This window comes from Scyliorhinus torazame, chromosome 10, assembly GCF_047496885.1.
Source record: "Scyliorhinus torazame isolate Kashiwa2021f chromosome 10, sScyTor2.1, whole genome shotgun sequence".
Classification (NCBI taxonomy): Eukaryota; Metazoa; Chordata; class Chondrichthyes; order Carcharhiniformes; family Scyliorhinidae; genus Scyliorhinus; species Scyliorhinus torazame.
In genome coordinates this window covers 36297670-36324037 of record NC_092716.1, presented here as the reverse complement: position 1 = coordinate 36324037, position 26368 = coordinate 36297670, and the positions used below count along the sequence as shown (strand labels likewise).

General features: G+C 45.2%; 1 protein-coding gene across 4 annotated transcripts in view; it reads right to left on the bottom strand.

Moving 5' to 3' along the window:
- Positions 1-26368, bottom strand: part of zfhx3b (zinc finger homeobox 3b) — a 594034-nt gene that overhangs the window by 485341 nt on the left and 82325 nt on the right. Inside the window, exon 2 of one of the 4 annotated variants that reach the window (XM_072517942.1) lies at positions 24895-24946. The exons of the other annotated variants lie outside the window; for them this stretch is intronic. The gene's annotated coding sequence lies outside the window, so the exon portion shown is untranslated. The remainder of the gene's footprint in view (positions 1-24894; positions 24947-26368) is intronic. 4 annotated transcript variants of the gene reach the window in all.

The following is a 26368-nucleotide window of genomic DNA, read 5'->3' as shown; positions in this document are numbered from 1 at the left end:
CATTCCAAATAAAAAACAGGAAATGCTGGCAATACTCAGCAGGTCTGGTAGCATCTGTGGAGAGAAATAATTTCAGGTTGTGACCTAGTGTCAAAACTGGGAAAGGTTTTCCCAACTTCCTTAACTCTCTTTTCACAGATGCTATCAGAACTGCAGAGTATATCCAGCATTTTCTATTTTTATCTCAGATTTCCAACATCCACAGTGGTTTGCTTCACGACATCCCCAAACTCTCCACAGCCTGTTAATTACTTTGTGAAGTTATTGTAGGGAACGTGGCAACCAGTTGAACACAGCCCGACCCCAAAGCCATGTTATAAGGATCAGACCATTTGTTACTTTTGTGATGTTGTTTGGGGGATAAACATTGGCCAGGACATGGAAGAGAACTTCCCGTCTCTTCAGTAAAATAACACCATGCCATCTTTTAAATCTCCCTGGGTTTTCTGTTTAATATCTCATCCAAATGATGGCACCTCCAACAGTGCAGTGTTCCCTTAGCACTGCATTGGAATGTCAGCCCAAACTTTAAACTTAAATCCTGCTTTTGCCCTGAAATCACATTGGTTGGCAAAACCCTAATTTGTTCCTGTGTTACTTCAAATCTGGACTTCCCTAAAGCTCCTTCACAAATTACAATTAATTTACAATGGTGTAAAGTGGTTAAGTACTCTTTCTGTACATGGTAAATGCTACAGAAATGTAAGCTGCTGATACCCTATTGTGTTGTGCCTGATTAAACAAAAATAATTGATCAATGACTTAAATTTGATGAAGACCATGGGGCGGGATTCTCCCATTCGGCGGCAGAGTGTCCACTCCGTCGGAAACGCTGTCGCATTTCGCGACGGCATGCACAGGCCACTGGGAGCACTGATTCTGGCCCCTACAGGGGGCCAGCACGGTGCTGTTCATGCCACTCCAGCGTCCTATGCCACGCATGCGCAGTGGCACTGGCGTCAACGAGGACATGCGCAGAGGCCTCCCTCAACGTGCCGGCCCTGAAGCAACATGGCGTGGGAGTTCAGGGGCCAGCGTGTAAGAAAATAGGCCCGGGGAGCGAGAGGCCAGCCCGCCGATTGGTGGGCCCCAATCGTGGGCCAGGCCCCATCGGAGGCTCGCCCGGGGACGGAGCCCCCCCTCCCTCCCCCCACAGGCCTCCCCCGACCCTGCACGCAGAGTTCCCGCCGGCTGCGACCAGATGTGGACGCCGCCGGCGGGACTCTGCCTTTTTAGAGCGGCTGCTCAGCCCATCCGGGCCGGAGAATCAGCAGCCCAGCCGCGTTGAGCGGCCTGCGACCGCCGGCGCGCCAAACGCGCCAATTCTCCACTATGCGGGGATTCTCCGGCCCGGCGCGGGGCTGGAAGAATCCCGCCCCTGGTCCCTTTAAAAACTTAAATTCTTTGGCCACATGCTGTAAATGGCCAAACTCTTGCAAATGTTATCTGATAATTTTGGGAACACCAGAGTAGAAGTATTCAGTAACCCTGTGTTTAGAGTGAAATAACACTTACACAATACAGAATTTGAGACCTCAAAAGCAGCATCACAACAAATCTGCATATTTAGCACGTATGCCTTTGTTATGTCATCAAATCTGCTCACCGCACTGCAGTAAAAAGCTACCTTTCCTTCTGTAAGAATTAACTGCTCATTGAAACCATTCCAAAGAATTGTGCAAACAGTGCTAAGACAGCCAAAGTCTGGAAAAAAAGCAATACAGAGTGGGCTGTGGGGGCCACCTCAACATTGAAAAGCACTAGCTCTAGTATCCAGGCTAATTGTTCCTAACTCTCAGGGTAAATAAGGGTTCGCATCTCTCATGGAGAAGTCTCTGAAGAAAAGCACCTTTGACCACAAATCTTTCAGGCAGTGGTCCATATGCGACGTCCTCGATGCCCTGCAGAATAAGAAGATGGTGGAGCCTGTTAGATGGCCCCCTGAGCAGACTGTCAAAGCCATTTGGCAGAATGCCTTATCACCAGAACTTTCAAACAAGCACCTAGTTGGCGGTGAGAAGGACCCTCTCTGTCAGAAGGGCAGCACAGTAGCACAAGTGGATAACACTGTGGCTTCACAGCGCCAGGTTCCCAGGTTTGATTCCCTGCTGGGTCACTGCCTGTGCGGAGTCTCCATGTTCTCCCAGTGTCTGCGTGGGTTTCCTCCGGGTGCTCCGGTTTCCTCCCACAGCCCAAAGACGTGCAGGTTAGGTGGATTGGCAATGATAAGTTGCCCTTAGTGATCAAAAAAAGGTTAGGAGGGGTAATTGGGTTGCAGGGATAGGGTGGAAATGAGGGTTTAAGTGGGTCGGTGCAGACTCGATGGTCTGAATGGCCTCCTTCTGCACTGTATGTTCTATGAGAACCTTCCTGCACACGATGGATACTAAAACTGGTGCTTTTCAATATGGGGTCCACCCTGTATTGCTTTTCTCCTACTTCTGCTGTCGTAGCTGTTTTTGCACAATTCTTTACAATGGATTCAATGAGCAGTTTGCTTTTACAGAAGGAACGGTAGCTTTTTACTGCAGTGCTGTGAACAGACTTCACACATTGCTCTTGAGGAGGGTTGTGGTGGGGAAGAAGCCCACCGTCCACCTCCTTCTGGCCTGTGCCATTGCAAATAAGTTCTGGAAAGAGATGCAGTGACTTTTTTCCCGAGCCCGAGCAACTCTATGCTGCAGGACCCTGCACTCGATAAGCTGTTCCCTGGGATGTACACCGAGATAAACATCAACTGCGACTGGAGGACCACCAATTCTTTGGTCTTCCAGAAACCTGTTGGTTCTCTAGTGCAGAGTTGTCCATGGTCGAGTGTTGTTCTGGCACATTCCAAATTTGAGAACTAAATGCACTGAAGCCTGGAGCAGCTGTTGAAAAGGTGCAAGAGGGAAAGACCACTGTTTAAGGCCCTTCAGCCATTGTACACTGAGGGACTAGAACTTCTGGGGGGAAAAAACCCGCAGGCTTTATGCTTGACATGTAGTGAGCATTGTAAATATTGACTGTAATTGTAAATGTAACGAGTAAAGTATATGACTGGAAAAAAATTATTTGTTTTGCACTTCATGTAATGCCAACTTTAAACTGGCACGGAATGTACTTTTAGAAATATTACGAATAAAGTATATTTTTGGCAAAAACAAGAGATATTTTCTGTTCATCATGGTTGAAAGCTTGAAAACAATAACCCAAGCTATGACAGTTAAACGGCGCAAAATAAATAAACAAACACTTGCAACTAACTGAATTTCTCTTCAAAATCAGATAGTCTGGTCACTGCACAAGATATCCCCACCTCCCTCTTCTCTCTTTACCAACCCCCCAACTGCCAACATAAAAGCCACGCTGACTACACGCTTCATTGAAAAACTCTTGCAAAAGTGCTTAGGGAGAGGCATGATCTCATCGAGTTTGGAAGATAATGTGAAGATGAATACCGTGTTTACTGCTGTGTTAAGTCACTAGAAAGAAAGGGTGGTGAATGGGAGAGAAAGAGGCTAAAACCACTCTTTTGTTAATTGAGCTGCAGGTTCTCGCAGGCTTTGTTTTACCACAATGAGCTCCTGAAAACTAATTTTACACAACCTTTTGAAGAGAGTGGTTACTTAATCTTCTTGATCATAGATGCAAAGCTATGACAGTGAAGGGCTCTGCTGGCCTGGCATCTTCAAATTCCACTTTGACCTTTGCACTTAAAAATTCAAACAGGGTTTAGTTTCTGTCGGGCTCTTAAACTTTGTGTGATTCACGAACAAGAGCATCTAAAATACTAGCTGTTACATGATCTTAATGAATTTGAGAATACTTCAACTGAAGACCTATTAAAGAAAGCAGATTTCCTTTTGTCTGACCTACTATGGTTGCATTTGTCATCCCTCAAGAACCAAAACTAACATTGTGCTCACACTAACAGATAATATCTGTACTCCCATTGACCAATAAATTCCTTCATTTGCAAATGGGACACTAACACTCACCATCACAGTTTTGCTTTGAACACACATTGCTGTATTTTACAATTATTCTTCATCATAACCTTGGAAATGGCCAACAGCAGACAGAAGCTTCAATAAATAAATTGTGAATGAAAAGCAATACAAGCAGACAGCGTAGACAGGGACAGCAAGACCCATTCATCTCCTTCAGCCAAAATTAACACCCCTCGTTAACTAGAGTCCTACATCAGAATGGGTTTAAGTAGTAAATATTATTGTTTCATTCATCCCTCCATAGTTAAGATAGAAGCCCCAAAATTCATTTGTCAGCTCTGGTAGTGCAAGATTAGAACCTAAAACTGATAAAGCTCCTAGGCCAGAATTCCACACCAAAACCCAGGGAGAGGTAATTGGTGTCTGCAATCGGCATGCATCGCAATCCATCCTGGCTTCGGGTTGAATCCCTGCTGCAGAACTTAAGGCATGTAATCTAGCGAACACTTCAGAGTGCTGCCTGGAGAGGGCGTTGGTTGGGTAGGGCACAATGGAACAGGTGCCATCTTTCAGGTGCAACATTACACCAAGGCGGGCAGCACAGTGGCGCAGTCGGTTAGCCCTGCTGCCTCACGGCGCCAAGGTCCCAGGTTCGATCCCGGCTCTGGGTCACTGTCCGTGTGGAGTTTATACATTCTGCGTGGGTTTCACCCCCACAACCCAAAGATGTGCAGAGTAGGTGGATTGGCCACGCTAAATTGCCCCTTAATTGGAAAAAAATAATTGGGTACTCTAAATTTTAAAAAAAACATTACACCAAAGCCCATCTGTCTGCTTAGTTGGGTGTCAAAGATTCAATGTTGTTATTTGAGGAAAAACAGGGAGTTATCCTGGTATCTTGGTCAGCAGCTCCAAAAATGGACTAATTGATCATTTCTGTTTATAGGACCTGGCTGATGTTTCTGATAAAACAATAACTCCTTCAAAGATAATTTACTCACTGTGAAACACTTTGAAGCATTCTGAAAATGGGTGAGATGCTACAAAAATGTATGTGTTTTCCTCTCTAACATGGCAGAGAGTCCCAGAGCTACTCCACATAATGCCCTTAGGGCTGAAGAAAAAATCTGAACTTTTTGTAGCCTTTGGCTCCAGAAATAAAAAAGTCATTTTGCCTCAAGACAAGGCAAGAATCCAAGATCACAGTTATGCTTTCGATATTAAAAGGACTCACATCAGCTCGTCCTTGCATGAGTACTACTGAGATATTTTAAGGGTTTTAAGTGCGGAACGTTCAGGGTAGCTAAATAACTCTTTCTCCTCTACTCCTGCTCGACAATGGTGTCACAGGTAGAGCCAGTGTCCATTTCCTTCCTTGATCTAATTTCAATGGACCAGTATAAATGGGGAGGAATCTCAATATTGCAAATTTCTGTGTGTGTATGTGCGCGCGTGTGTCTGCGTGTGTGTGTGATCACTGCAACTGGTAAGATGTTTTGATTTGTACAAAGGTCCCAGATTTCTAGATTCCAAGCAGTCACTTCAAAACAAAAGTGAGAAACAAATGGAAAGCTTCCTTCAGGTAGCACAGTGGTTAGCACTATTGCTTTACAGCGCAATGGTCCCAGGTTCGATTCCCAGCTTGGCTCAGTGTCTGTGCGGAGTCTGCACATTCTCCCCGTGTCTGCGTGGGTTTCCTCCGGGTGCTCCGGTTTCCTCCCACAAGTTCCGAAAGACGTGCTTGTTAGGTGAATTGGACATTCTGAATTCTCCCTCAGTGTACCCGAACAGGCGCCGGAGTGTGGCGACTCGGAGATTTTCACAGTAACTTCATTGCAGTGTTAATGTAAGCCTACTTGTGACACTAATAAAGATTATGCAAACATTGTTTTCTGACTGCAAAATGTGCTGAATATTCTTTAGAAAATTATAAACTGAGCCACAGAAAGCAAAAAAAACCCTGAACTTCATAAACTGCACTCCTGTCTTCGTGCTCCCCATCCCTCTTACTGAAGACAGTGCGAGGAAATTTTAAAAAGGGCCATTTCAACTCACAATTACCCTAAAGGAAAACACATCATGGACTCCAGTGTAGTTCATGTGCACCTCTGACCATTTGGATGCAAGGTCACGTCAATGCTTGTACTCACTTCGGGGTGGAAGTCTCAGATAACTTTTGGGAAAGCACAAGAGGAATGGACAGAAATGTCAAAATCTGCTAAGATCTTGCATAACAATTAAAACAGGATAGAATACAAATTCCTATCAGTATATTTCCCACAACAGCATTTAACATGTGTATATTCCTGCCTGTACTGTACTCATGCAGGCATTACATGAATGGGTTAAAACCTGCGTAGAAATGGCATACACAATGCTATCATGCAAATACATTATGCACACATGGAAAATGTGTCCAGGAGTTTTAATCTAACAGCTACTAATAAACAATTTACTTTGTCTGCAGCAGCTACATAAATAGCCTTAAAGTTATTGGCCAGTAGGGAAAACACTGCTTTTCCGCAATTCTAAATAAAGTCAACCCTTGGAAGATAAGTTTTGTAATAATTCTTCATGCTTCGTATCCACCTTATGAGCCGGTCTTCACATTCCACACAATTACACCCATCAAATGGCATGCATTCTATATCTTTAAAAAAAGTTAAAAGCTGTCATTAAGTAAATTTAAGAGTGCAGTTGTAAAAAGATTTTTTGATATAAACTAATGCCTTGTGTCTGCTCAGCTGGCAGAAGATAAGTACCTTCCTCCTAAATTGGCAGTGGATGAGTTTTAGAAATTTGTTGCAACACCTGCAAAATATAAATCATCAGAGTGTTGTGGCTGGCGAGTCAGGAATTGAGTGAAGCATCACTCGAGAAAATTCAGTACACATGAAGTACAGCATTTTACTAAACCGCAGCATACCAGGCCCGACCCAAAGATTTTTCCTTTCTATCTCTTCTCTTCAGACTTCCCGCAATGTGTCCTGCAGATGTTGCTGTTAATTCATCGGTCCAACTCCTGGAGGAGTTATTGAAAAGCCGAGCACGAAGCACAATTATGTACAGACAAACCCACAAAGACACACAAATACAACAGTTTGTGTGTACGCTGACAAACACACACTCATTTAGCTTACCCACAAACATGATTAAAGGTTTACAGCTTAGCGCACAGTTAGCAGAAAATAATAACGGCAACAAATTTGATAATGAAAGGATTGCCTCGTTCGGTGGGTTGAGAACAAGGAAGGCCTTTGGGACAGCTCAGGATACAAACAGGGCAATCATAGCCCCCCCCCCTCCTCCCAACCAATTCCCGTCAGCTCCCCACACCTACAGAGCCCTTTTTGGACAAGCTAAGCCACCAAATATCTCCACAGACACCATTATTGTTCTTCATTGACTGATCTACCAGGACGCTCACTTAATCATGGGAACCCCCTGCCGAGCAAGACAACTCTTGTAGTATTCATCTTGTATCAAGGGTCTAACAATCCAGTATTGCAGTTAATGGGCCAATGAGCAGTAACTGTGTTCTTTTTTAAAGAACAAAGCTTGTTTCTACTTGCAATTCATCAGGAATTCAAATACTTATTTCAAACCATTTTTTCCCCAAAATGTATACCAATCCTTCTTTCTTCTAGCACCAACTGGCTGCATAAGGGCCTGTGGAGTTACTCTTTCATCTCAAATATTGGGAGCTGACAAGAGCAATAAACACGAGGAATGATGTAGTTTTCCTGCCCTCTGGCGCTTCTATTGTTTCCAATAGGAGAACAAAATATAAGTCTAATTATAAACCGCAGTAAAAATCCAATGCAGTTAAAACTCCTGACTTCAACACCCAAGCAGCTGTTCTTAAATACCTAGCTATTTTTAGATCATAGATATATTTTTTTCTCAAACCAAATACAGCCCCAGAATAACAAAGAGTCAATTCAGTTTTGAGGTTGTTTCAAATAAAAACACATCGGAAACTGTAAAAGAAAAATATTTTTTCAACCCTTAAGCAAACTAATTTTGTGTAATATCCCCTGACAGTATAAAAGAACTTTTCAAATTGCTTCTTTATAAGACAGGAAGAAACGTAAACCCAATGATCACTTCACTTATTGCCTCATTTCCTCATAATTTTTTTAAGTAAATCTTATTCAGTTACCCTCAACATTTACCATAGTTGCTCTGACTGTAGGTAAAGTGAAAGGGCAGGAGAATGGGGGAAGATCTTCTCAGTCCTGTGAGTTCTTCAAACTGCATAAGAGAAGGGGTTCAACTGCAGAATATTTCTGAGAATACACACAGTATCAAGGCTGTGAACCACAACACAGCAGGCAATGCTGGAATATCAAATGTGATGGCCCCCTGCTTTGTTTAGAGAGCCCTATAATAAGAACCTTTTAATCTGGGTGGTTTGGTTTACCTGTCGCATATTCATTTCAAGGACTTCTCTCTCCTTTTACTATAGAAATGGTTCAACCACAATGATGGGCAACGCTGCCTCCTTTTATATTGGATTCTATCACATTGTGTAAGTCAGCACCTGACTGCAACCCAAAGTGAACTAACTGAATATCAAAACCCCAAATCACCCTGCCTCAACAAATTCAGCAAGCTTACTTTGGATTGCTGCCCCAGTGCCGCCAGAAGCAGGACAAGGTTCTCCTTCCCTTGGCTGCACTCTTATCAGTAAGCAAGTTGAGGTTTGTAGGCTCTCAGCGTGCTGGTTTTACAAAGCTCAGGTTAAATACTGGTTCGTATGAAGTAAAACCTACGGAGTTGTTCTTGCAGAGAGAGACCTGACACCGATACGAAGGGCCAAATGGCCTCCTACTGTGCGTTAACTATTCTATGATTTGGTCCCATGTCTCTGTGCTCCGTGGGGTAATAGTTTCAGGCAACCCCACTACCTCTCTGTGCAAGTAATGAGACACAAACCATTTCGATGCTCAGGCCAGGCTTAAATCTAAACAGTGAACTCCTGTTGCTAAGTGAATGCTGAAAAGCAATTCAACGATTGGAGAGAGTAGGAAATTCAGAATTTCTCTACGGAACCAGCAGCTGCAGTAAGTAAAAGGAGATGGGAAGTGGAGTGCGATCATGGGAAGGGTTGATTTTTGTGGGGCTAAGGCCATTCTTTTCTTTAAATATCTCATAATTGCACTAGGTGCTGGCAGATTTACCAGGATGCAGCCTGGGCTGGAGAGTTTTGGTTATGAAGCGAGATTGAATAGATTGGGGGTTGCTATCCTTGGAATAGAGGAGACTGAGGGGAGACACGATTGTGATGTATAAAATTATGAGGGGCATAAGACCGAGTAGACAGGAAGAAACGTTTATCCTTGATGGAGGGATCAATGACTGAGGGCATAGATTTTAGGTAAGGGGCAGGAGGTTTAGTGGGGATGTGAGGAAAAGATTTTCATCCAAAGGGTGGTGAGAGTCTGGAACTCACTTCCTGAAAGGGTGGAGGCAGAGATCCACATAACATTTAAGAAGTATTTAGATGTACACATGCGATGCCAAGTTATACAAGGCTACGGGCCAAGTGCTAGAAAATGGGATTAGGATACTTAGGTAGTTGTTTTTGACTGGCACAGACGCTCCGGGCCAAAGGGCCTTTGCTGAACTGCAGAAATGATATTGAGGTGCCTAACTATATTCAGTGGCACCTAAGCCATCCATTTAAAGTCTTGTCAAATGGAAGCAGCAGGAATGGGGCAGGTAAATACCACACTGTGTTTATTGTAAATTGTGCTGCCACCTCATTCCAAACTTTGAAGGTAATAGAATCAATTCTGGCTCTCTGCGTTAAACAGTGGAAACGCAAGTGACGTGGCACGGTGGCACAGTGGTTAGCACTGCTGCCTCACAGTGCCAGGGACCCGGGTTCAATTCTAGCCTTGGGTGACTATCTGAATGGAGTTTCTTTTAATAAATTTAGAGTACCCAATTCATTTTTTCCAATGAAGGTGCAATTTAGCGTGGCCAAACCACCAAGCCTGCACATCTTTGTGTTGTGAGGGCGAAACCTGCGCAAACATGAGGAGAATGTGCAAACTCCACATGGACAGTGACCCAGAGCCGGGATCGATCTGTATGTCTGCATGGGCTTCCGGTTTCCTCTGGGTGCTCCGGTTTCCTCCCACAGTCCAAAGATGTGCAGTTAGGGAGATCGGTCATGATCAATTGTCCCCTAGTGTCCAGGCTGTAGGTTAGGTAGGGTTACAGGGATGGGGCACATGAGTGGGCCTGGATAGGGTGCTCTTTCCGAGGGATTCTATGGAAATACAAATTTCCAATGAAGTATGGCATATGAAGATCACTCTCCAGGAACAAGATCACGAATGAGCAAGAACTATCACCTGTGAGGTCTCCACAGTTCTCCCATTACAATGAAGACATCTTTTCAATAAAATAATCAATGTTGCCAATGCATGCTCATGAAAAAAATGCTCAGGATGATGTTGTATCACTGCAATCAAGGCATGCGTGGAATGTCACGATAAAGTAGATTTGAGTCACAATTAGTCAGATTAATTAATGACATGAACTGTAGAATAATGTGGGTCCTAATTTACAGCATTTTTCCTGAATTTCTTTATTCACCGTCACCTCTACCTAACACACAACTTCACCCACTTATTTGTCTCCTGAACTCACAATGCTGGACTATTTCACAGTCCCCACAACTTTCCCAAACCCTGCACCACACAAGTGAAATCACAGTGAGTGTGAGTGTTGTGTTGATGGACAGTAAAGGCAGGCCCAATTTCACCCAATGTCTACATGCACTTTCCAGCAGGCACCATTGGATGGTGACTGAAGGTGCAAATTTTGATTCGCTTTTATCCATCCTTAGTACAGGGTCATTGGGACCACTTGTAGTGGTCGCGCTCTGCCCAACATGAGATCAGCAATCACAACACGTGATCTTCCAGGTAGTGATATTTTCATTATAGAAACCTTTGCCTCATTACATAATGAGCCACAATTCAACCAGACAGTCACTTCCGCTGCAGCCATTACAGCAGATTAGTGGGGTTTCAATTACATCAGCCTTTTAGAGTGAGCTGTGAATACCCTCACCGAATGGGTGCGATAAGATCATAAAGTGGATGAATATCGGGAGATTACACGGTAACAATGATAACGGACTGGAGCTGATTAAAAAAAACATACATAGCGATTACATGGGGAAAGGGAGAAATCTGGAGACTTACAGATAAGTCTCATTATGCATCTCCTGATGTACACTGAAAAATGGGAGGTGACGACACAAAAATAGCACAGCTGCTGGTTCGTTCAATTTAATTGCTGCTTTTATTTACAGTCTGAATTTTGAATGGACTTTAATCCAGGTGGCCAGAGGTCCAATCTAAAACTGTTGAGAGTCTCAATGAACATGTCGAAAGGGTTCAAATGATAGGGAGAAGGTGGTGGCTTAATGGTATTGCAACTAGAAATACCATTAATCCAGAGATTAATGCTCTGGGGACCAAGGTTCAAACCCCACCAGAGCAGGCGGTGAAACTTGAATTTCAATAAAAATCTGGATTTAGAAGTCCAGTGATGTCCATGAAACCATTGTCGATCATTGCAAAAACCCATCTGGTTCCCTTTAGGGAAGGAAATCTGCCACCCTTACCTCGCCTGGCCTCCATGTGACTTGCGACCCACAGAAATGTGGTTAACCCACAACACCATTTTCGCCCCCCCTACAATTCCACCTACCCATCGATCACCAGCAGTTCGAGTGACATTAGCGGTGCTTTCAAAGCACTTTGAAGCTTTTTACAGACATTTTACAGTCAATTGCATGTGGAAGTTTTAGTCCTATCGAATTTCTACATGCTTGTACTAGTTGCTCCTGAACTCTTGTTGCCCATGTCCCAGAATGCAGCTTCCACATAAAAAATGCACCCCCTCTTTAAGTGGTTGCCACTGGCGCCAGAAAAGCAGCCACACTGCTTGTTTATCCACTGCCAAGCTGGTGAGCTACCTATGGGGAATATGACCATAAGATCATAAGACATAGGAGCAGAATTAGGCCACTCTGTCAACCGAGTCTGCTCCGCCATTCAATCATAGCTGATATTTTTCTCATTCCCATTCTCCTGCCTGCTCCCCATAACCCCTGATCCCCTTATTAATCAAGAACCTATCTATCTCTGTCTTAAAAACGCCCAGTGATTTGGCCTCCACAGTCTTCTTTGGCATAGAGTTCCACAGATTCACCACCCTCTGGCTGAAGAAATTCCTCTTCATCTCTTTTTTAAAGGATCGTCCCTTTAGTCTGAGATTGTGTCCTCTGCTACATACTGGCAGCTTGCATGTTAATGAGAGGTGATCTGAGGGAGAAATATTGTACAAGTCCCCCCACCTGTTCCACGAGCAGCTGCTATGCTCACCCTAGCCATACACTGCTCACACATGAAAATTGTCCCTTCTTTATCAAGCAGGGGCAAAGATTAAATCTTAAAAGCTGAGGTGGTCCACAAGATGCCACAAGCTTCTGTCTATTCCTCGCATTTCTATTTCAAATCTATGTTCTTGTGCCTTAGCAAAGCTCCCTGACCCTGGGCAAGAAACACCATGTGCTAAAATGTTTTCATATCAATGACTGAGACTCACCAACTTCTATCATTGAAACAGACCGCCTCAGCATTATGCTAAATAATAACTTGGAGTAAATAGGATTACAACCAAGCAGCTCAGAGGTGAAATTGTGAGCAAAATGAAGACAGCGCACAGCCAATTCATTTTGCTTGCTGATTTGCATCCCACTTATCTAATACCCTTGGCTAGAATTCCTGTTTTGTCTTTTCTCTCCGTTTGTCTCTGACTTAACAATGTCCCAATGACTTAACAATGTCCCTTCCAATGCTATACACCCACCTCTGAGCTGTGAGCTGATCAGTTCTTAAGGACCAACCTAGACATCTACTGCCTGGAGGTAGCGCAAGAGGAACTTGGGATGATTCATCTGTGATCTTTCTTTTCCCCCCTCAAACTGAATCAGGAGCCCTCAATCTGTAAAACAGCCCAATAAAATCACAATGCTTTCCCCTCAAATCATCATGAATTCTGTTCCATCTTTGTCACATTACATCTTTACTTTCTTTCTCAGCCTCAATTTACTAATTAGTGGGCATCCTTCCAGAACATTCTAAACTACAGGTGCCTGACATTTCTTCTATTAGTGTTTGTTGCACAACTGGGCAACTTGGAGTATATTTGCAATGGGCTGTTGACGTATTGCTTCCCCTCTCCCAACTGTTCATCATCAAAGTCCAATGCCTTCACCACCCTATAGTTAAGATCATAACAAATTGGATCAGGATTAGGACATGCAGCCCATCGAACCGACTTCTCCGTTCAGTAAGATCATGGCTGATCTGATCATGGCCTTAACATTGCTTTCCCGCCTGTCCCCACAACCCTCAACTCCCTTGTCAATCGTTTTCTGTGGAAGGGAATTCCAAAGACCAGTGTCCCACTGGGAGAAGAAATTCCTTCTCATATCCGTCTTACATAAGAACATAAGAACTAGGAGCAGGAGTAGGCCATCTGGCCCCTCGAGCCTGCTCCGCCATTCAATGAGATCATGGCTGATCTTTTGCGGACTCAGCTCCACTTTCCGTCCCGAACACCATAACCCTTAATCACTTTATTCTTCAAAAAACTATCTATCTTTATCTTAAAAACATTTAATGAAGGAGCCTCTACTGCTTCACTGGGCAAGGAATTCCATAGATTCACAACCCTTTGGGTGAAGAAGTTCCTCCTAAACTCAGTCCAAAATCTACTTCCCCTTATTTTGAGGCTATGCCCCCTAGTTCTGCTTTCACCCACCAGTGGAAACAACCTGCCCGCATCTATCCTATCTATTCCCTTCATAATCTTATATGTTTCTATAAGATCCCCCCTCATCCTTCTAAATTCCAACGAGTATAGTCCCAGTCTACTCAACCTCTCCTCGTAATCCAACCCCTTCAGCTCTGGGATTAACCTCGTGAATCTCCTCTGCACACCCTCCAGTGCCAGTACGTCCTTTCTCAAGTAAGGAGACCAAAACTGAACACAATACTCCAGGTGTGGCCTCACTAACACCTTATACAATTGCAGCAGAACCTCCTTAGTCTTAAACTCCATCCCTCTAGCAATGAAGGACAAAATTCCATTTGCCTTCTTAATCACCTGTTGCACCTGAAAACCAACTTTCTGCGACTCATGCACTAGCACACCCAGGTCTCTCTGCACAGCAGCATGTTTTATTTTTTTATCATTTAAATAATAATCCCTTTTGCCGTTATTCTTACCAAAATGGATAACCTCACATTTGTCAACATTGTATTCCATCTGCCAGACCCTGGCCCATTCACTTAGCCTGTCCAAATCCCTCTGCGGACTTCCAGTATCCTCTGCACTTTTTGCTTTACCACTTATCTTAGTGTCGTCTGCAAACTTGGACACATTGCCCTTGGTACCCAACTCCAAATCATCTATGTAAATTGTGAACAGTTGTGGGCCCAACACTGATCCCTGAGGGACACCACTAGCTACTGATTGCCAACCAGAGAAACACCCATTAATCCCCACTCTTTGCTTTCTATTAATTAACCAATCCTCTATCCAGGCTCCTACTTTCCCCTTAATGCCATGCATCTTTATCTTATGCAACAACCTTTTGTGTGGCACCTTGTCAAAGGCTTTCTGGAAATCCAGATATACCACATCCATTGGCTCCCCGTTATCTACCGCACTGTTAATGTCCTCAATAAATTCCACTAAATTAGTTAGGCACGACCTGCCCTTTATGAACCCATGCTGCGTCTGTCCAATGGGACAATTTCGATCCAGATGCCTCGCTATTTCTTCCTTGATGATAGATTCCAGCATCTTCCCTACTACCGAAGTTAAGCTCACTGGCCTATAATTACCCACTTTCTGCCTACCTCCTTTTTTAAACAGTGGTGTCACGTTTGCTAATTTCCAATCCGCCGGGACCACCCCAGAGTCTAGTGAATTTTGGTAAATTATCACTAGTGCATTTGCAATTTCCCTAGCCATCTCTTTTAGCACTCTGGGATGCATTCCATCAGGTCCAGGAGACCTGTCTACCTTTAGGCCCATTAGCTTGCCCATCACTACCTCCTTGGTGATATCAATCCTCTCAAGGTCCTCACCTGTCATAGCCTCATTTCCATCAGTCACTGGCATGTTATTTGTGTCTTCCACTGTGAAGACCGACCCAAAAAACCTGTTCAGTTCCTCAGCCATTTCCTCATCTCCCATTATTAAATCTCCCTTCTCATCCTCTAAAGGACCAATATTTACCTTAGCCACTCTTTTTTGTTTTATGTATTTGTAGAAACTTTTACTATCTGTTTTTATATTCTGAGCAAGTTTACTCTCATAATCTATCTTACTCTTCTTTATAGCTTTTTTAGTAGCTTTCTGTTGCCCCCTAAAGATTTCCCAGTCCTCTAGTCGTCCACTGATCTTTGCTACTTTGTATGTTTTTTCCTTCAATTTGATACTCTCCCTTATTTCCTTAGATATCCACGGTCGATTTTCCCTCTTTTTACCGTCCTTCCTTTTTGTTGGTATAAACCTTTGCTGGGCACTGTGAAAAATCACTTGGAAGGGTCTCCACTGTTCCTCAACTGTTTCACCATAAAGTCTTTGCTCCCAGTCTACCTTAGCTAGTTCTTCTCTCATCCCATTGTAATCTCCTTTGTTTAAGCACAAAACACTCGTGCTTGATTTTACCTTCTCACCCTCCATCTGTATTTTAAATTCCACCATATTGTGATCGCTCCTTCCGAGAGGATCCCTAACTATGAGATCCTGAATCAATCCTGTCTCATTACACAGGACCAGATCTAGGACCGCTTGTTCCCTCGTAGGTTCCATTACATACTGTTCGAGGAAACTATCGCGGATACATTCTATAAACTCCTCCTCAAGGTTGCCTTGACCGACCTGGTTAAACCATCAACATGTAGATTAAAATCCCCCATGATAACTGCTGTACCATTTCTACATGCATCTGTTATTTCTTTGTTTATTGCCTGCCCCACCATAATGTTACTATTTGGTGGCCTATAGATTACTCCTATCAGTGACTTTTTCGCCTTACTATTCCTGATTTCCACCCAAATGGATTCAACCTTATCCTCCATAGCACCGATGTCATCCCTTACTGTTGCCCGGATGTCATCCTTAAATAACAGAGCTACACCACCTCCCTTACCATCCACTCTGTCCTTCCGAAAAGTTTGATACCCTCGGATATTTAACTCCCAGTCGTGACCATCCTTTAACCATGTTTCAGTAATGGCCACTAAATCATAGTCATTCACGATGATTTGCGCCATCAACTCATTTACCTTATTCCGAATACTACGAGCATTCAGGTAAAGTACACTTATGTTGGCTTTTTTACCTCTGTTCTGAATCTTAACACCTCGATCAGTAACCTCTCCTAAGTTATATTTCCTCTTAACCTTTCTCCTAATTTTCCTTGTCGTCGAACCCACATCTTCCTGTAACAACCTGCCGCATCGCTTACCATTAATGTTTTCACTTCCCGTTTTATTTCTTTTAGTATTCCTGGTCCTATTCACTGAGCTCCCCTCAGTCACTGTACCTTGTACTGTCGCCCTTTTTGATTTTTGACTATGGCTTCTCTGCCTTACACTTTCCCCCTTACTGCCTTTTATTTCTGTCCCTGTTTTACTACCTTCCAACTTCCTGCATCGGTTCCCATCCCCCTGCCACATTAGTTTAAACTCTCCCCAACAGCTCTAGCAAACACCCCCCCTAGGACATCGGTTCCAGTCCTGCCCAGGTGCAGACCGTCCGGTTTGTAATGGTCCCACCTCCCCCAGAATCGGTTCCAATGTCCCAGGAATTTGAATCCCTCCCTCTTGCACCATCTCTCGAGCCACGTATTCATCCTCTCTATCCTGACATTCCTACTCTGACTAGCTCGTGGCACTGGTAGCAATCCTGAGATTACTACCTTTGAGGTCCTACTTTTTAGTTTAACTCCTAGCTCCCTAAATTCAGCTTGTAGGACCTCGTCCCGTTTTTTATCTATATCGTTGGTGCCTATGTGCACCACGACAGCTGGCTGTTCACCCTCCCCCCCAGAATGTCCTGCAGCCGCTCCGAGACATCCTTGACCCTTGCACCAGGGAGGCAACATACCATCCTGGAGTCTCGATTTCGTCCGCAGAACCGCCTGTCTATCCCCCTTACAATTGAGTCCCCTATCACTATAGCCCTGCCATTCTTCTTCCTGCCCAGCTGCGCAGCAGAGCCAGCCATGGTGCCATGAACCTGGCTGCTGCCGCCTTCCCCTGGTGAGCCATCTCCCTCAACAGTATCTAAAGCGGTATATCTGTTTTGCAGGGAGATGACCGCAGAGGACACCTGCACTGCCTTCCTACTCTTGCTCTGTCTTTTGGTCACCCATTTACTATCTCCCTCAGTACCTTTCACCTGCGGTGTGACCAACTCGCTAAACGTGCTATCCACGACGTCCTCAGCATCGCGGACGCTCCAAAGTGAGTCCATCCGCAGCTCCAGAGCCGTCAAGCGGTCTAACAGGAGCTGCAACTGGACACACTTCATGCACGTGAAGGAGCCAGGGACAGTGGACGTGTCCCTGAGCTCCCACATCGTACACGAGGAGCATGACACGGGTCTGAGATCTCCTGCCATGTCTTAAACCTTCGGTTAACTTCAACAATTTCAATTTCCCCCCCAAAAAATTTAAATAAACAAATAAACAATGAAGAAAAAAATAAATAAATATACCAATGAAAAGAAACAGAAAAACAGAAACACTACTTACCAGTCACTTACCAGGGATAAAAAACACTTCCTCCCCACCCAGCTTCGAATTCCCACCTCGATTCAAATTCCCAAACTCACTCTTTGCTGTGTCTCACTCCTGGCTCAGTCTTCTCTCTGGCTCACTGGGAGAACTCACTGGGAGTGAGTTTACAAGTGGCTCTTTTTACATAGGAGATCCCTCATTTTTAAACTGTGTCCCCTGGTTCTGGATTCCCCAATGTGAGGAAATATATTCCCAGCATCGGCCCTGCCAAAGCCCCTCACAATCTTGTCTGTTTCTTGAGCAGAAGCAGTTTGGCAGTGCAATTAATGATGCCACCAAACATGTAGCAAATCTCCCAGACCGTGTAATCTTTGAAAGCGAGGAGTTTGTTCTTGCGCCTGGTTTAAATTCTAGTCCCATGTCAAACAGGAAGAGGTATTTTCTGAGTTCAAATCCACCGACTCCCAACTATCCTGCCACAAACCAGTGTCCACTGAAGGTGCTGAACCCTTGAAGGCGCGCTGTGCTGATTTAACACATAAATATTGCAGGATTCCAAACAAGTTTGCTGAATTTTACATGCTGTGTGACCGTCTGGTAGTGTTGCGAGGCTTCACGGTCAACCCAGACATACATACCTGTAACCTGGTAAAGGAACTGGAATAGTCATCCTTAACAAGTGTGACTATATCAACAAAATGCATGACATTCTGAATAATGGGTCCATATTCGTATGCATTGGACCTGCCGCTAGGCATGCCCTGTTCAAAAGCAACTTACAAAAATGCTTGCTGGACTTATGCAACAGTAACAAGCTGTCAGGTGATATTTAGGATAGGATTTGTTCTCATTGCTCACTGTATTTGCATATGCATGAGCTGCCAAGAGAAAAATGATGTGTCCCTTTACATCCCATCATACCTCTGATTGGTTTTGCACAAAATAAATTGGCAAAATCGTTGGACAAGTTGCGACAACCATTTCTAAGCAAGATTTTCACTACACAGTGAAGGATTCCCTCACCATTGCAAACAGAATACAGCACGTGCATATCGATGAAAATTATTAAACATTGTGAACCTATTAACCAATGTAACGCTCAAGGAAATCCTAGATATTTGCACATCTTCACTATATCATGACGATTCAGAAACTCCGCCATTATCTGAATCTGCATACACTGAACTTATGAACTCAACAATTAGGGGCTGTACAATGGCACAGTGGTTAGCACTGCTGCCTCACGGCTCCAAGGCCCCTGGTTCGATCCCGGCCCCGGGTCACTGTCCATGTGGAGTTCTCACATTTCCCCCGTGTCTGCGTGAGTCTCATCTCCATAACCCAAAAAAATGTGCAGGGTAGGTGGATTGGCCACGCTAAATTGCCCCTTAATTGGAAAAAATAAATTGGGTACTCTAAATTTTTTTTTAAAATGAACTCAGCAATTCATGCAGTTGAGTTCAATTTCAATGACACCATATATTCTCGAACAAATGGTATTACCATGGCATCCCTCTCAGCCCAACTCTTGCAAACATTTTTGTTGGATTTTCAAAGAAAACATCCTGTATAGAATGATTTAACCACCACGTTGCACCCGCACCGGGTAAATAGTGGGAAAGGTCAAAAATTGAGATTCACACCGGGCACGAACAAGCTTGCAATTTACCTGGCCCGCTCTCGATGGGAGTCCCGGATCTCACCCCAAAATGGCAAGCATACTATTAGCCCTAATTTGCATTCATTTGAATATCACTAGCGAGACTGAAGTGAATGCAACAGTAACCGGGAATTACCTGACTGACTAGCGGGAAATCACGCTGGCGTCACTCCTGTTCAAAAATGTGAAGATGGCACAATGGCTGCAGAGGGGAAGTGAGGAGATGATTCGCCATTTACATTTTCCAACTTGCAGATCAAAGGCAGCGGAGCAGCTGGCCGAGTGCTTGGGGGTTGGGAGGGACCTGAGGGAGGTTGGGTTTGGTCAGGGGACTGAAGCATTCCATGTTGGGCTTGCCCCTGGGCCGAGGGGTTTTGCGTCTCTGAGGCCACAGCTGTCAGACAGTCACTTCAATGTTAAAAGTCAATTTCACTCCCTTTGACTGTGAGCAGCCTCTAGCTTCATAGCTGGAGGCTATTGCAAATTAGGATGTAGCCTTGTTAGTCGTGACAACATTTCACACTCTCTCAAGTTCCTCTCGAGGGCACACGTGCCATGTCTCAGAGGATGATTAGTGCATTGCATTTCAAGCAACCTTTGATGCCTGAACAGTGTGATTGAACATTAGGATAATCAGCACTATAGAGACAGCTGCCAACAATCAAACAATAAAGTGCAGGGCGTCAGCACTAGGAATCCACAGCCATGGGGTAAGTGTGTGAATCAGGGGAGAGCACCTGAACCTCCGGCAGAGGTCTGGAGTCTAGGGGCTCCCAATGTGGCCGGGGGTGAGTGCAGCTTGGTTTTCATGCACAACTGGCTTGCTGGATGGCACTCTGAGAGAAAGCGGGAAAGTAAGGGTGGGGGAGGCTTCGGGGATTTGAGCGGCCCGGAATGGATACCCTAACTGATTGTCGGCCTATCTCCTTCTCCAATTTCTTACAGATAATAAAATAATTTTAAATGTCGACCCCGCAGCGGCTGCCCTCGTGTTGCTGGTGGCGGTCCAAGTGGCTAGACTCAGGAGAAGGCAGCAGCGACAATGCAGGCTGGAGTTGGCACCCCATGTACAGGGAGCTACCCTGAAGACCCTGCCACCCATCAGGCTGAGGAGGAACCCAGAGGGAGGCCAGCGATGGCCCAAGGTGTACAGGCTTTCAATGGGATGACGGCAGCATGTGCTGCAGAAGACTCCGTCTCAGGAGAGAGACAATGTAGCACCTGTGCCACATTCTCATGGACTTGGCACCTGTGGAGGAGGAGGATTCCCGGTCCCAGTGGCCGGGAAGGTCACTAGCGTCCTCAACTTTTATGCCGTTGGTTCATTCCAGGGCTCGAGCGGAGTCCTGTGTGGCAGTTCACAAGCTACAGCCCACAGGTGCATCCGGGAGTACATAAATGCTCTGTATGCCCGGGAATCAGATTTATCACCTTTGAGCTGGACCAGGCCCACCAAGATGCCCAGGCTGCAGGATTCTCCACCAATGGCAGGATTGCCCAGGTCCAAGTGGCAATCGATGGCATGCATGTCGCCCTTATGGGGCTGTTTAGCACACTGGGCTAAATCGCTGGCTTTTAAAGCAGACCAAGGCAGGCCAGCAGCATGGTTCAATTCCTGTACCAGCCTCCCCGAACAGGCGCCGGAATGTGGCGACTAGGGGCTTTTCACAATAACTTCATTTGAAGCCTTCTTGTGACAATAAGCGATTTTCATTTCATTTCATTTTGCATGCGCCAGTGCAGCAGCGAATGTCCTTCATTAACAGGAAGGGGTTCCACTCGCTGAATGTTCAACATGTGTGCAACAACCACCTCCTTATCATGCACCTTTGTGTACCCGCTACTCAGGTGCATGACAGCTAAATCCTGGAGCACTTAGAAATCCGCGCCGTCTTCGGGCACCACACCAGCATGATGGGTTGGCTCTTGGGAGACAGGGATACCTTCTGAGGTCCTGGCTGATGATGCCGGTGCGGAGGCCCAAGACTGATGCAGAGACCCGTTATAATGAGGCACATGTTGCCACACGGGCTGTCATTGAGCGGTGCGTCCGACTGCTCAAAATGCGGTTCCGATGCCTGGACCACTTTGGTGATGCCCTGAAGTACACCCCCCAGAGGGTCTCCTGCTTTGTGGTGGTCTGCTGTGCCCCCCACAACCTGGCACAGCAGCAGAGCAACATGCTGGAGGAGGAGGGACATGTGGCTTCGCCTCAGGTCGAGAAGGAGAAGGCAGACCAGGAGGGGTGGAGGACGAGCCCGGGAGATGCCAGAGGAGGAGCGAGAGATGGGGAACAGGAGGCAGCAAGGGTCCCACACGCCCCGAGGACCAGGGAGTCCCTCATCCTCATCAGATTCTCATAGGATGAGTCTGTGTCTGTCAGCTCAATCCCCTGCCCCAATTTCCCTCCCTCACCCCCATCCGTCCTTCTCCTCCCCCATTTCCCTCCTTCCCAACACTCCCCTTACTACCCCATTTCCCTCCTCCAATCCCCCATCACCAATCATCCTTTGCTCTCAGTTTCCCTCCTTCCCGCCCACCGTTGTCTTCTTGGTGGTAGGCCTCAGGTTGGTCACCAGCATTTCCTCCTCCCTGGCGGTGCTCGTAGGGTCCTCAGGGAATTCATGGGATGGAGCAGCAGCTGGCATGAGCTCCAGAGGCTATTGAGTCATGTGGCTCTGCCAGTCCTGGCAGCTTCCCATTGTCTCAACCACGGTATCAGCGCCCTCAGCAATGCTCCTCAGTGACTTACTCTGCAGTGCCTCGGCAATGTCACCTGCGTCAACGACATGTCTTTCATCAACTGGGACATGATGTCAGGGCCCTTGGCCATGGTCGTCACAGACTGATACATGCCTTGGGCACCACTGGAGTGGTGCTGGGGTGGCCGTCACCCAAGATGCAGACGTCGTGCCCCATGCTTTCCATTGCGGTCGCCACCCCAGCAGTATTGGCCTCAGTGCCACACTTTGTCGGACCCAAAAATCTTTGGGACTCCTCCAATCGGCTATGCAGTGGCTGGAATGTACCTGACATCCCCTCCTGAATCTCATGGCTCTGGCCTATCATCTGCATCAGCTCTGGGAAAACCCTGTCCAGAGGTTCGGTATCTGACGAGGACCCTGCTGAGTCCTGGAATCCAGCAGACCTCCGATTGCTGACTCCGCCTGATGTGCGTCAGCAACTGTGTGGTGCTCACCAGATTGTGCCCCAGAATCCTGTTCACTAATGTCTACCACTGACGTGTGTGACTCTGCGCTGGTGATAACTGTGACGCCTTGATGGTGGTCACCTCGGCGCTCTCCTCCAGGTGGTCTCTTGGGTGGAAGGGGGGGGGGGAACCAATTCCAGATGGCCTGGCTCCACCAGATGGAGATCCTGCGAGAAAATGGTCATTTGGTCAGTGAGAGGGCACGATCATCTTGTCTGACATGAATTACTCGAGGCAGGTCATCTGGGTGAAGGGGCAGTGGATCCTCCCCTCAATGGCGCAGGCCAACCTTGCTGTCAGTGACTACTCTTTCCTCAGTCAACCTCGCGACCTTCAGGGCCCCTGTCTCATAGAGGGAGAGGACTTGGATCTCTGCACCACCCCCCAGCCCACCCCCACCCCCATTCCCCGCATATTAGGGGGGTCTATAACAGGTGGCATGTATGGGCCCTGCACCTGGACATTTAAGGGGTGATAGGTGAAACTGATAGAATCCCTACAGTGCTATTGGAAGCTATTCAGCCCATTGAATAGGCAATTTAGCATGGCCAATCCATCTACCCTGCACATCTTTGAGTTGTGGGGGCAAAACCCATGCAAACACGGGGAGAATGTGCAAACTCCACACGGACAGTGACCCAGAGCCGGGATCGAACCTGGGACCTTGGCGCCGTGAGGCTGCAGGGCTAACCCACAGAGCCACTGTGCTGCCCTGATGTGTATAAGATGAAAAGCTTCAACAACATGTCTCTTTTTTCAGCAATACTTACATGTCGCAATAAGATCACTTCTGATTCTTCTGAACTCCAATGAGTATAGGCCCAACTTGCTCAATCTTTCCTCATAAGAGAATCCCTACATTTCAAGAATCAACCTAGTGAACCTGCTCTGAACTGTTTTCAATGCAAGTATATTTGGGGCTTTTCACAGTAACTTCATTTGAAGCCCGCTTGTGACAATAAGCGATTTTCATTTCATTTCCTTTCATTCATTCCTCCTTCAGGACACCAAAACCGTATTCAGTACTCCAGATATGACCTCACCAATGCCCTATATAGCTGTGGAAACCTTTGTACCACATCCCACTTGAAATAAAGGCCAAAGTTCTATTTGCCTTCCTAATTATTTGTTTTACCTGCATGCTAACTTTGTGATTCATGTAAAAGAACACCTAGATCTCTGTTTCCGACAGCATTCCGCAGTCTCTCTCAATTTGCATAATGTTCTGTTTCTTTATTCGTCTTGGCTAGATGGAAAACCTCACATCTTCCCACATTACACTCCATCTGTACAATTTGTGTCCACACTCTTAACCCATCTGTATCTCTTTGCAGGTGCTTTGTATCCTTCTCACACTTGCTTTCCCACCTTTCTTTGCATCATCAGCAAATTTGGCTAAAATACAGTCTGCCCCTTCATCCAAGGCATTAGTATAGATCATAAATATATTAGGACCCACCACTGATCTCTGCGACAACCCACTGGTTAAGTTTACCGACCTGAAAATGGCCAACTCTCTGGTTCTTGCTAAGGATCCAGTCATCTAACCTTGCTAATACATCAACTCCCAAACACCTTCAGCCCTTATCTTCTGCAGTGAGCTTTTAAGTGGAACCTTGTACCTTGTAAAATGCCTTTTGGAGGCCCAAGTACACTGGGCGAGATGCTCCGCCGCCGGGATTCTCCGTTTTGCCGACGCCCGGATGGCTTGGGGCTGCCCCACAATGGGAAACCCCATTGACCGGCCGGTGTAACGGAGAATCCCGCTGGCGGGTCGGGGCAGAAATGTGGCTCTCTCTAATAATTCCCTTTTAGACACCCAACGTGTTACATTCTCAAAGAACTCTAATAAATTTGTCAAACACGATTTCCTTTTCACAAAACCATATCAGCTCTGCCTGATTATGATTTCCAAATGACCAGCTACTACTTCCTTAATAATAGATTCCAGTATTTGCCCAATGACAGAGTTTAGACTAACTGGCTTATTGTTTCCTGCTTTCTATCTCCCTACTTTTTTGAATTGTGGTGCTACATCTGCAGGTTTTCAATCAAATGAGACCTTTCCAAATTCAAGGGAATTTTGAAGTTTTACCAGCACTGTATCCACCATCTCTTCAGTCACTTCCTTTAAGATGCTAGGATTTAAGCCATCAAAGCCAAGGGATTGTTAGCATTTAACCCTATTAGCTTCCCTAGTACTTTTTCTCCAGTGATCATGATTGTTTTAAGTTCCTACCTTCCTTTTGCCTCATAATTTTCTATTATTGGGATGCTTTCTCCGTCTTCTACTGTGGAGATACAAAATATTTGTTCAATGCCTCTGCCATTTCCTTGTTCTCATTATTATTTCCCCAGTCTAACCCTCTAAAGCACTGATGCTCACTTTAGCTACTCCCTTCCTTTTTATACACCTGTAGATGCATATACGGTCTGTTTTTTTATATTCCTTGCTAGCTTTCTCTCATACACCATTATTATTTTGCTGCTCCAAACCAGGGGAGCATCAATAGCATAGCCCTAAGATAATGATCTACATCTCCTCTGATTGAGAAGCAAATCCCCTATACCTCTGTTGTTTGTCAAATTGAATTAGTTGAGCAATTTTACATAGGAATTTTAACATATCAGTGTTGAGGAGATTTTTCTCTCTGTTTGAGGAGCATGCATTCCGTAGAACAGAAAAAAGTACACCAATTCACTAAAACAATGAAAAACAAACAGTCAGGTATAAGTCAAAAAAGGTGAACATATATATATATAAAACTAAAGCTGGTCTAATTAACTTTTTCAGAAGAGTTGAAAAGCACAATCTCAGCACTTAGCGCTTTCCACAGCTGCCTGAGGGCAGCACAATTGCTTCTATGCAATTACGAAGTCTCACAAACTCATAATGCCGCAGAGTTTATTAAAGCTTGTATTAAAAGCAGCTTTACAAAAACAACAGCCTAACTCCAGAAATGACGTTTATGTTACGGAGTTCATCAGCAAACTGGCTGATACCTTTTAAAGTATCTTTCAATCATAATGTGCTCTCAAGACTTCCCATCAGCCGCCGCCCTTTGCCTGGGCACCTGAACACGACTTGCCACTGCAAGAGGTTACATAGGAAGGGAATCTATCTTGACCTTTGCTGACACAGTGAAACGTTCCCATGTAAACTGAGATAGGGCAATAAGGAGTGCAATTAGCTGCAGGCCAATAATTGCAGCTCAAAATTGCATTTGACAAATAATGCAAGGATTACCACTGGGACCTTAAAGAGTTTAAACTCAAAGTCCAAGGCATATGCTGAACAAAAATACACTCTCAGGGTTGGGGGGGGGGCACGCAGCTACTTTTATTTAAATTGCTCTATGTAAATCAAGAAGTTTTGTACTCGACAGGTTAAAATTGGCAAGTTTTTGTACTGTACACATCTGTATCTAGGGAGACTATAATATGTCTTCTGGTCCCAGAGGCAACACCTGTTTGCTTCAATGTGACTATTATTACTTTTAATTAGCAGCTTCCAGCAACTCAGCATTTTTTGTGCACTGAGAGATTCTCTCGGTGACACCTAACAACTAAGCAATACTTCTACCTATGTGGAAAATAGCTGCAAACCTTTAAGAGAAAAATAGCTCCACTCTGCCATTGACTAATTGAGTTAATTCAGTAAGGAGCTCAGCCCTATAGACCAGGAAATTCTGAGATTTGATCCTCTGGCCCAG